Genomic DNA, 12,695 nt, shown 5'->3' on the forward strand with positions numbered 1-12,695 from the left:
AAAAGAATCCTGACTAATGTTTCATTGTGACTTTATGTTGAAATAGGTAGAATAGGTATCTTTATTTTACAGAGGAAAAAAAAATGAGGTTCAGAAAAAAATAATGTAACCAAGATACTAAAAAAGATGAGTTGATTCAAATCAAGAACCCAGTCTTCTCTCACTGGAACAGACATTGGTGGGTACAAGGAGATGCAGGCAGGAAAAGTCTACTGGCTTAGGAGACCCAGTATTAAAACTATGGCTAAATAGCTGCCCATTGCTGCAGGTATTCTGACTCCAAATTTTGGTATCATTTTAGATTGGGCTTTGTTTTGTCAGCAAAGCCTTGGCTTTTGAGGAAAAAGGAGGAAGTCCAATTGCACCACAGCACCCACTTCCCATTTTACTTTAGGTCCATGGGGTTACCCAGGCCTGAAGTCAGTCTTAACGATCTGTTTGTACATTTGTGAGGTAACAACACTAAAAAGGATAGCTTTTTGATAAGGACTAATTTCAAAATGGTACTAAATGATTGATTGTCTTACTCTTATCAAAGCACACTGAAATCCACATTAACCCAGGGATACAGAAAGATTCAGAAAGAGCTATCCTTTGAGTTTAAGGATGAATTTTGCTTATACTGTCTTTATAAAAAAAAGGAACTTAGGACATTTAAAACTTTATGTCCTCTCTTATTTCAAATAAGATTTAAAGTGACTTAAAAGGATGTAAAATATAGGAAGCCAATAAGTTAAAAGTAGAAGAGAACTTTATTTATTTATTTATTTATTAAATATATCTTTATTGATTTCAGAGAGAGGAAAGGAGAGAGAGAGATAGAAACATCAATGATGAGAGAGTCATTGATCGGCTGCCTCCTGCATGCCCCCGACTGGGATCGAGCCCACAACCCAGGCATGTGCCCTGACCGGGAATCGAATCCCGATCACCTGGATCCTAGGTCAACGCTCAACCCCTGAGCCACGCCCGGCCGGGCGAGAAATTTTAAAATGACAGTAAAGTGGGAACATTAAATAGGGTTAGGAGTGAGGCTAATAAACAACGAGTATGATAAAGTCCTATACATTTTGACAGCTGGTCCTCAAATTGGGCTTGAAGCTTATTGCATTGTTGTCAGTGCAAACGGAGAAATACAATCAATTACACAGTGTGCAATGCCTGTGAGATAAACTAAATCTTTAAAAGTACAACTGCATCTGATCCTATGACCAAAAATACTGTGTTCCTGGATTCCTACCAAGAGAGCACTGTGTCACATAATGTAAAAGGCCATAAGGGCTTCTTCAGGAGATCCAGTGATTAGATTCACGGCTCTGGTTCTCATAGCTGGGAGTATTAGTTCTCAAATTTTCATCATCTTTATGATTGTTGCCATATCCACTCACTACATTAAAAATTAATTTAATATATATCTCGTCAAGTTTTTATTTTAATTTATTAAAATTTTTTAAATTAAAGTATAAATGGCATACAATATTATATTAGTTTCAGGAATACAACATAGTGATTCAACATTTATATACCTTATGATGTGATCACAATAAGTCTAATAACCATCTGTCATCATACACAGTAATTATAATATTATTGACTATATTCCCTGTGCTGTACACTACATCCCTGTGGCTTATTTTATAACTGTAAGTTAATACTTCTTATTCCCCTTCACCTTTTTTACCCATCCTCAACCTTAACCTAATGTGTTTTTCTAATGTAGATTTTACTTGGGCTCAATTTTAAATTTAATTTCATCTTAGCAAGGTATATGGGCTAGTTCTATTTTTCTAATGCACTTTAAGTTTAGAAGTATTAAAAGTTTGTTACAACCTAAAATTTTCTTATGTACTCCTCATGATATGTGGGCTATACCTTGGGAAACACTGGCTTGGGGAAAAAAGGATCCAACATTTTGAATAACCATCACCTTATTGCATCTTAATATCTCTCTCATGAAGTATTATTACCACCATCAGTGGTGAGAAAACTGAGATTAAAGAATTTATGCGAGGTTCCATATTAACTGAGCTGGGATGAAACTGAAGTCTTCTGATAAAAATCAAGTTCTAGCTTCTAGAAGAGTGCACCAAGGGCCTTTTCCTCAAACTGAAGTTCAGGCCCTCTTTGACCATTTGCCCCTTTGCTCCCTACCAGAATACCTCCCCTCCTTGGTCTGTAGTGATGCCTACCTGTGGTTATTGGAACTTAGACTGCTGGATCAAAGGGAGGAAGTTTACCAGACAGATATGAAACCCCAAAAGAGGAACTTTATCAACTGATATGGACAGCTCTACCACTTTGTGCCCTGCGGATTTTTGGGAAGTTTTTTTTGTGGCTCACCAGACACTCATAATGCAGGGCCACTGTGCTGGGTTGGCTTTCTCTACTGGGGGAAAGTACAGCTGGGAGATTTGGAATGGTTGCAGTTTGACTCTGATTCTTGGCAGGTCCTGTGAGCTCTTTTGGTGAGGCATCAATCTGAAATTTGTTGCTGAGGATTGTTCCCAATCTAGGGGAACATTTTGAGTCATAACTGGCAGTGGCTTTTTGATGACAACTTGAGCAAGCTCAGAGTGGAGAAGCCAACTCCATCTCTCACATAAATACAACTTTGGGCCACTGCCATCGTCATCGTCATCATCGTCATCATCGTCATGTCTTCTCCTCTTCCCACGCCCCCCTCTTCTTTAAATGAATAGAAGTAATGTTTTATGCTTCATTCTTCTTTTAAATAGACTTTAAAACCTCTTTGTAATTTAAAAAATTCTATTATTTTAAAACCTTTTATTTTGAGATCATTGTAGATTCGCATGCATTTTCACAGAATGCTACAGAAAAATCTTTTGTACATTTTACCCAGTTTCCTCAATAGTAACATTCTTAAAGATATTTAAAAATTACTGAGTTATAAATTATATAATATAAAGTCTATTCTTTTACAGTATATAATTTGATGAGCTTTAACAAATATATACAGCTGAGTAATTGTCATCACAATAAAAATATAGAACATTTCCATCATCCCAAAAAGTTCTTTATGCCTCTTCAAAGTTAATCCCCTTTCTCCATCCCAGCCCATAGAAACCACTGATCTGTTCTCTGTTCTTATATTGTCTTTTCTAGACTGTCTTTTACATGGAATCATACAATAAGTAGTCCTTTGTGTCTTTTTTCCCCCCCATTTAGAATAATGCTTTTGAGATTCATCCAGGTTTTTTAATGTATCACTAGTTTGGTCCATTTTATAACCAAGTAGTGTTGCATTATATGCCACAATTTGTTTATCCACTCACTAATCAATGGTCATTTGCATAATTTTCAGTTTTTGGCTATTAGGAATAGATGATACTATAAATATTCTTGTATAAATCTTTGGGAGGACATATTCATTGTTCTTAGGTAAATTCCTTGGCGTAGGATTGCTGGGTTGTATGGCAAAAGTTTGTTTAACTTTATAAGAAACTACTGGTTAGCATGTGGTATTGTCAGTTATTTTGAAAATTTTAGCCATTCTAGGGGTATCTTACTTATGTGCTTTAATATATATATTTTATTAAAAACATATATATTCTATTATATATATATATTTTAATGGCTGTCTTCTTTGGTAAGGCACCTATTTGAACCTTTTCTGTTTTTGTTTTTTTTTAAATTGAACCACCTGTCTTCACATTGTTGAATTGTAAGAGTTCTTTATATTTTTGGATATAAGACCTTTATTAGATATGTGGTTTAAAACTATTTTCTCCCAGTCTCTGACTAAACTTTTTAGGTTTTAAAAAAGTGCCTTTCAAAAAGAAAAATTTTTTTTTGATGAAATTCTATTTATCAATTTTTTATTTTGTAGTTTGTGCTTTTTGTGCCCTAATACATTTTTATTTAATGCAAGTTCATTAAGATTTTTCCTATGTTTTCATTTAGAAGTTTTAAAACTCTTATATTTAGGTTTGGAATCCATTTGAATTAATTTTTGTTTATGGTGTGAGATAATTTTTGAAGGTTTTTTTTTTTTTGCATGTGAATATTCAATTATTTCAGCACCATTTCATGAAAAGACTGTTTTTCCCCACTAAATTACCTTGATACCTTTGTCTAAAATTAATTAACACTCTATATGTGGGTCTGTTTTTGGATTCTCTGTTCTTTTATGTTGATCCATATGTCTATACTTACACCAATATCATACTATCTACTAACTGTAGCTTGATAGTAAGTTTTAAAATTATTTCTGATAAGTCCTTTTTAAATACTCACCCTAGGATATGTTTCTAGAGACGAAGGGAGAGAGAGAGAGAGAGAAAAGAGAGAGAGAAACATCGATTGGTTGCCTCCCGAACATGCCTGACCAGGGATCAAACCAGAAATTTAGGTGTGTATTCTGACTGGGAAGTGAACCCACAACCCTTTGGTGCACAGGATGATGCTCCAACCAGCCTCTGAGCCACCTGGCCAGGACAAGGTTTATCAATTTTATTGATCTTCCCAAACACCAGCTGTTTGATCTCATTGATTTTTTTCTTCCTATATTTCTGTTTCTTATTTCAGTGTTTTCTCATCTTCATTATTTCCTTCCTTTTACTTACTTTGGGTATAATTTGCTCTTGCTTTTTCAGTTTTATAAGGTGGAAACTTAGGTAACTTACTTCTCTAATATGAGCATTTAATGCTATCGGTTTCTCTTTAAGCACTGCTTTATCTGGATCCTACAAAATTTAAAGGTTTATTACCATTTTTAGTTAGTTCAAAATATTTTCTAATTCCTCTTGTGATTTTTTTCTTTGACCCATGGGCTATTTAAAAGTGTGCTGGTTATTATCCAAATATTTGAGGATTTTCTTGATGTCATTCTGTTGCTGATTTATAGTTAATTCCACTGTTGTCAGAGAACATACCTTCTGGTTTTTTTGTTTTTTGTTTTTTAAATTTATCTTCATTGTTGAAAGTATTACAGGTGTCCCATTCCCCACCCCAATTGACCCCCTCTACCTCGCTCCCACCCCTCCCCAGGCCTTCACCACGTTATTGTCTGTGTCCATGGGTTATGCATATATGCATATAACTTCTTTGGTTAATCTGTTCCCACCCTCCACCCCCCTTCCCTATTTCCTCTGAAATATGATTGTCGGTTGCATGTGTCAGTGTCTCTGGATCTATTTCCTTTGTCAGGTTCTTTTGTTCATTAGCTTCTTCTTAAAGAAGACCCTTCAACATTTCATGTAGTACCAGTCTGGTGGTGATAAACTCCTTTAGCTTTTCCTTGTCTGAGAAGCTCTTTATCTGACCTTCAGTTCTAAATGATAGCTTTGCTGGGTAGAGTAATCTTGGTTGTAGGCTCTTGTTTTTCATCACTTTGAACATTTCTTGCCACTCCCTCTGGCCTGCAAGGTTTCTGTTGAGAAATCAGCTGGAAGTCATATGGGTGCTCCCTTGTAGGTAACTAACAGCTTTTCTCTTTCTGCTTTTAAGATTCTCTCTTTGTCTTTAAGCTTTGGCATTTTAATGATGATGTGTCTTGCTGTGGGTCTCTTTGGGTTCCTCTTGTTTGGGACCCTCTTTGCTTCCTGGACTTGTAAGTTGATTTCCTTCCCCAGGTAGGGGAAGTTTTCTGTCATTATTTTTTCAAGTAGGTTTTCAATTTCTTGCTCTCTTACTTCTCCTTTTGGTACCCCAATAATACGAATGTTGGGCTGCTTGAAGTCCCAGAGACTCCTTACACTATCTTCATATTTCTGGATTCTTTTTTCTTTTTGCTCTTCTGGTTGGGTGTTTTTTGTTTCCTCATGTTCCAAATTGCTGATTTGATTCTCAGCGTCCTCTACTCTCCTGTTGATTCCCTGTAAATTATTCTTCATTTCAGTTTGTATAGCCTTCATTTCAAATTGGTACTTTATTATGTCATCGATTTTCTCAGTTATTTTGTCACACTCTTACTAATATGATTGAGCATCCTTATAGTTGTAATTCTGAACTCGGTATCTAGTAGCTTGCTTAGTTCTATTTCATTTAGTTCCTTTCCTGGAGATTTCTTCTATTCTTTCCTTTGTGACATGTTTCTTTGCCTCCACATTTTGGCTGCTTCAGGTGTTTGTTCCTATATATTAGGTAGAGCTGCTATGTCTCCTGGAATTTGTAGAGTGGCTTTGTGTAGTGTCCTGTAGGGCCCAGTCATTCAGCCTCCTCAGTCACCTTAGCTGGGTCTTCTAGATGCTCTCTATGTGGGCTGTATGCACTGTCCTGTTGTAGTTGAGCCTTGGTTGCTGTTGGCATCGCTGGGAGGAATTGACCCCTAGGCCAATCAGCTGTGAGGACCAGCTACAACTACAGCTGAAGAGCTGCTATGCTGGAGATACCCCTATGGAGCAGGATTTACTTCAGTGGAGCTTTAGTGTTCACCAAGTGTGCCCCTTGAGTGTCACTCGTGGATGTGGTAGGGTTGTAATCCAGTGTGGTCACTGTCTCTGGGGCCTCTCAGGAGGTGAAAAGTCAGCCTCTGCCAGCGCCTTGCCCAGGGCCACCCAGCATGAGCTACTCAGCAAACCGTAGTTTGCTGCTACTTGTGCTGCGCTTGGCATTGTCCAGGAGAGGCCAGGATATGAACCAATGCAGGCTGCTGCTACTGCCAGGCCTGGGGCCACTTATCAAGCTGTATGGGGCACGCTGCTGCTTGTTTGAAAGATTTTAGGAAAGTCCTAAGCATGAAGCTTGAGATGCCACTTGCGTAGAAAAGCCACTGGAAACAGCTTGGATGAGCCTGCAAGTAGGGAAGGGCAAGGCCTTGGGGAATCACCGGGGTGGGGGCCAAAAGTGTGAGTCAGGTGCTGGAGATTAAAATATGGCACCTGCCTGCCGGCTTTGTGGGGGGAGGGCTCGCCAAAGGAGCAATGGCCTCTGCCAGCTCTTCTCTGTGAGAGAAAGCTGCCCAGCAACCTCTCGCCCCGATTTCAGGCAGGTTAGTTCCTCCGCAAGTGTCCCAGGTCCTTTCAAGCTGTTGCCCGGCACCGGAGCTCAGAGGGAGTGTGTCTGAGTGAGTCCATGCGAGGGCCCTTTAAGAGGAAAGCCTGGGACTCCCGCACTCTCCTGGTCCCTCAGGAACAGTCCCCACTGGTTTTCACAGCCTGAAGCTGTTGAGACTTTTCTTCCTGGCTCTGGAGCCCTGGGATAGGGGCCTAGGATGGGGCTGGGACCCCTCACTACTCCAGGAAACCTCCATTGTGGAGATGTCCCTCTTGGGTTTAAACTGCAGCACTGCCTGCATCTCTGCCCTGCCTACCAGCCTGGATGCTTCTTCAGTTCTCTGGTTGTAGGACTTCTGTTCAGCCAGATCTCAGGAGGTTCTGAGTGATGGTTGTTCTGTATTTTAGTTGTAATTTTGATGTGGTTGTGGGAGGCGGCGGGTGCAGCTGTTACCTGCGCCACCATCTTGTTTCTCCTGCCCTTCTATGTTTTTTAATCCTTTTGATTTTACTGAGATTAGCTTTATGGCCCAGAATATAGTCTATTTTTTTGAATATTTTATGAACATTTGAAAAGAAATTAATTCTATGAGATGACGTGTTCTACAAATTAGGTTGAGTTGCTTGATAATGTTGTTCAAGTCTTCTATATGTTTAATGACTTTTGTCAAGTTTTTCTATCAATTATCGACAATAGGAAGGTTGAAATCTCCAACTATAATTGTTGATATGTCTATTTCACTTATATGTCTGTTCACATATTTCATTTGCCCCATTCTCTCTTCTCCTTGTGAGACTTTAGTTTCATGTATGTTGGGTAATTTGGTATTGCTTCACAGCTCTTGGGTGTTGTTGTTTTTCACCGATTGTTTCTCTCATTTTATATTTGTATGACCAATTTCTCTTGACCTATCTTTAAGTTCACTTCTCTTCTCTTCTGCTGTGTCCAGATTGTTGACAAGCCTGTCTAAAGAATCCTTCATCCCTGATGTGTTTTTTATATTTAGCATTTCCATCTGACCCTTACAAAAATAGCTTTTATCTCTTTGCTGAAATTCTCCATTAACCAGACATTTTGTCCACCTATTAGTACTAGGTATTTTAACACATTCATATAGTAGTTACAATGCTCCTGATAGTTCTAACATCTGGATTATTTCCAAGTTTGGTTTTGTTGCCTATTTTATCTTTTGACTGGAGGATATTTTTGTTTCTTTGTGTATTTTGTTTCTTTGTGTATCTTGTCATGTGTGCCATGGAATTTGTAAGTATTTAAAATGCTCATTGGCTATCCAAGGTGGATATTATTAATCTCCCAATTTCAGAGCTGAGAAGACTGTGGGGAGGAAAGGACAATAATACAGCTAGTGGCAGTGCCCAGGATGAACTCAGATTTGAATCCTGGCGGGTACCTGCCCTAACTGTCATGTGGGATATGGTGGCCCTGAGGAAAATGGCACTGGAGTGACACAAGATTGAACTCTAGGAGACCAGTCAGAGCTGTCCCAGAAGTGAAGGCATGGTGTTGAATGCCCACCAGAGATCATTAACTGAAATGACCAGAATCTACACAACTCATGTAAATAAATATACCTAGAGGGAAGTATGAGGCTCAGTATTAAGGACAGACTAGGAAGTGAGGGGACTATGGTGAATGGTGACACATGCTTCTTCCCAGAGGGACAGCCATAACTCAGTTCTAAGACTCACCATGTCAAGCGCAAGAGCAGGATGAGTATTACTAGTTCTTGTCATCTTTTGAGGGAAGCCAGAAGTCTGAACTTAAATGTGAAGTATCCTGATTTCAAAAGTAGGCCACAGGTATAATTTTTAAATGTTTATGCAGGCCACACTATGAGGATTAAGCAAAACATGTTTGTGCACGAGGTCTGTCTCTCAGGCTGTGAGCCACATGATCCTGGGTGGTTGCAGAGGGACTGCCCAGGTACTGCTACAGCTGTGCATGTGGAGTTTTACCATACATGTTTGTGTCCAAAGTGCTAAATGGTAGACTGTAGGGCATTTTCTATCAACATAAAGCCATTCCCTAGTTATTCCCCTGGCTTCAGACTTCACCAGCCTGGAGAAATACTAGTGTTTACTCCGATATCAATATCTGACTTGCTCCATATTTCTACCTGGCTCGTATAGTCTTCTTCCAGGGGTGGCCTTTGGCTCATGTATGCTACTGAGTCAGTCAGTGTGAGAGAGGCACTCCAGTGTAATGGTCCACAGTCTGAATTTGCATCTTCCATTTACTACCTTTGTGAGAGGGTATGTTATTTACTTTCTGTACCAGTTACTTATCTATGAAATAATAATTTGACCTACTTCCAACAGTGTGTGTGAGAATTATAAAAGATAATAAATATTAAGGACTTGAAAAAAATAATCTGGCATATAGTAAGTGCTCTCCAAATGTTAGCTTCATATTTCTTCCTTCCTGGCCCTTGTATTTGAGGCATTTATCTGCTGCTTCTGATACATTGGCCCCCTGGGAAAAGTTACTTGGTGTTGCCCAGAGTGCTTAGGATGCCAAAGCTGCATTTATTCATTCATTAAAAATTTATTTATTGAGTGCCCATTATGTGCCAGGTTCTGTTCCCGGCATTGGAGAATTATCAACTGTAAACACAGTAGAGAAGGAGCTTGCATTCTATGGCACAAGACTGGCCATAATCATGAAAACAAGTAAATGAGCCAAACCATTTTCAAGTGCTTCCTGCTATGAAGAGCATGAAAATGGTGATGCAATAGAGAATGAATAGGTGGCTGCTTTAGATGGGTGCTGAAGAAAGGCCACTCTGAGGAAGTGTCATTTGACCTGAGGTTTGAATGACAAGAAAGTATCTTTTTATTTAAAATCTGGAGGAAGAGTGTTTCAGGTGAATGGCACAGTAAGTGCAAAGGCCCTAAGGCAGGAATAAGCTTGGCTTGTTGAGGGATCAGGCAAAAGGTCAGAGTGGCTGGAGTACAGAGAATAAGTGGATAAGAGGAAACGGATGAGTTCTCAGAGCTAGCCTGGGACCACACCACACAGGCTTGGTAGACCAAGTCAAAGATTTGGGCTATATTTTAGGCCCTAGGTGGAAGTTTGAAGCAGAGGAGTGACAAAACCTGATTTATGTTTCAAATGGATGGCTCTTGCTGTAGCATGAAAGGTGAACCAGAGGGAAATAGGAGGGGAGTCAGAAAGGCCATCAACCCCACTGTGTACTGCTGTGGAATAGGTAGGGGAGGCAGGGATAGGAGAGAAGTCAGAAAGTCCATCAACCTCACTGTGTACTGCTGTGGAATAGGTAGGGGAGGCAGGGAGAATGGATTTTCCCAAACTTACTTTCTTTCTTTCTTTCTTTCTTTCTTTCTTTCTTTCTTTCTTTCTTTCTTTCTTTCTTTCTTTCTTTCTTTCTTTCTTTCTTTCTTTCTTTCTTTCTTTCTTTCTTTCTCTCTCTCTCTCTTTCTCTCTTTCTCTCTTTCTCTCTTTCTCTCTTTCTCTCTTTCTCTCTTTCTCTCTTTCTCTCTTTCTCTCTTTCTCTCTTTCTCTCTTTCTCTCTTTCTCTCTCTCTCTCTCTCTCTCTCTCTCTCTCTCTCTCTCTCTCTCTCTTTCTTTCTTTCTTTCTTTCTCTTCCCTCCCTCCCTCCCTCCCTCCCTCCCTTCTTTCTTTCTCTCCCCCTCTCTCTCTCTCTCTCCCCCCCTCCCTCCCTCCCTCCCTCCCTCCCTCCCTCTCTCTCTCTCTCTCTCTCTCTCTCTCTCTCTCTCTCTCTCTCTCTCTCTCTCTCTCTCTTTCTTTCTTTCTTCATTTTTTCATTTACTAGCCCTTTCTTGAGTGTCTGTTATGTGTCAGCAATGTATTTGACACTGGGAATACACTGATATATGATATCACCATGAGCTCTGTTACCATTGAGCTGTCAATCAAATGTCCCTCTTGGCGCCCTGGGTCCCACAGCAGTGCTATCTGTGAACATCATCTTTCATGAACATTAATCCCAGAGTGATTCACATGTGCTTTGAACCACATGTGCTTTACCACCTGGATGAGTAACTGTGGAGGATTCCCTCCTCCCTTGGTGCCTTCCCTGCAACTTCTTACCTCCCCCAGAAAAACACGGGATTGGAAATGTGGGGATGCAAAATGGATATTGGGGGGGGGGCAGAAGGAGGCATCTGAATTTATCTGCCAGAAGCTTAGAACTATGTTGAAGCATGTTTAGATGTTTGTATATAAGTTTATACATCAGGTATGTGTTTGTAAATATGTCTGGACATTAGGTATCAAGGGGTCATTATAGGCCATGCAAATGACCTTGTTTTCTGGTCTGCTTTCAATAAGGTCAGGCTTCTTTTTTTTAAGATAATTTTTTTAAAGGTAGTGAAACAACATTGCCTAGTACGCAGAACACTTTTTCAGATTCATTTCACAACCACCACCTCTGGTGTGAAATTCTGAGTGTAACCACATTTCTCAATGGTAAAGAAAATGGACCATCAGCTTTCTTCAAATGAAACCAAGCACCTAATAATGGTCTTTTACTATCCGATAGAGGTCTGTGCAAAGAACTGTCCAAGACAGTCTGCTGGGTGGGCTAAATCTCTCTATGTGTTCTTTACAGAAAAGAAATATCAGTTACACTTTTTAGTGGAAAGAGGGAAGCTTCATGTTGTAAGAAAGCAACAGGGAGTAGGACAGAATTTAGTAGGTTTTATTTATCAGGAACCTACTCATTTGGCATTAACCAAGATAGGAGAATTCTGGCAAAAGGACAGGTGAAAATCAGCTTGAACCAGTTCCAGAAATTTTTTTCATGGCAATGGAATCTTTATTTCAGAATATTATTCAGAGACCTAATATGCAAAAGAATAAAAATAGGTGTTTTGAAAATGAGAGGGTAAGTAGGGCTCAGCCTATGGCTACCCACTCCATCCTGCACCTTCCCATCCTTAGGGAGTTTTGGAGCCTTAGTCTTTCCAGGAACCCAGTTGGAGCCATGTTGATTTCAACCATGATAGAGAACAAAGATTGTATTTATATTTTTCCCTCCCTAAGTTAATTTTTATTCAGAGTATATCATATGCTAGTCACTCCACTAACAAAATAGCCTGGCCGGGCGTGGCTCAGTGGTTAAGCATCAACCCAGGATCCAGGCGATCAGGGTTCGATTCCCGGTCAGGGCACATGCCCGGGTTGTGGGCTGCAGCCGATCAATGACTCCCTCATCATTGATGTTTCTATCTCTCTCTCTCCCTCTCCTTTCCTCTCTCTGAAATCAATAAAGATATATTTTTTAAAAAAAAATTTACATATACAGCATTACACTTGATCCCACAAAATGAGTATTATTACATCTGTGGTCAAGATGAGGAGACTGAGGTTCAGGGTGGCTTGATTATGTGCCCAAAGTTGTACAGTTACCAAGCGGCAACTCTTGGCTTCAATCTCAAAACTGACACCAAAGCTGCTTCTTTTAACCAATAAATTCTACTGACTCTCTTTCTTTTTGACAGATTTCTTCAATTCTTATTAAAGTGCAGAAGAGTGTCAAAGGGGTGTTTATAGAAATGAGAGATGGAGGAGGGAAAGGAGGAAGGAAAGGGTAATGTGGAGGAGGCAGAGGCAGAGGGAAGAGTAAGACTTAGGCTAGTGACAAAGGGGAAATTAGTGTAAAATTATAAAAACCCAGGGAACCAACTGCTAAGAAAGGAAACTCCATGGAAAATCCAAAGAAAGATAATACCACGAGG

This window comes from Miniopterus schreibersii, assembly GCF_964146895.1.
Source record: "Miniopterus schreibersii genome assembly, chromosome: 4".
NCBI lineage: Eukaryota > Metazoa > Chordata > Mammalia > Chiroptera > Miniopteridae > Miniopterus > Miniopterus schreibersii.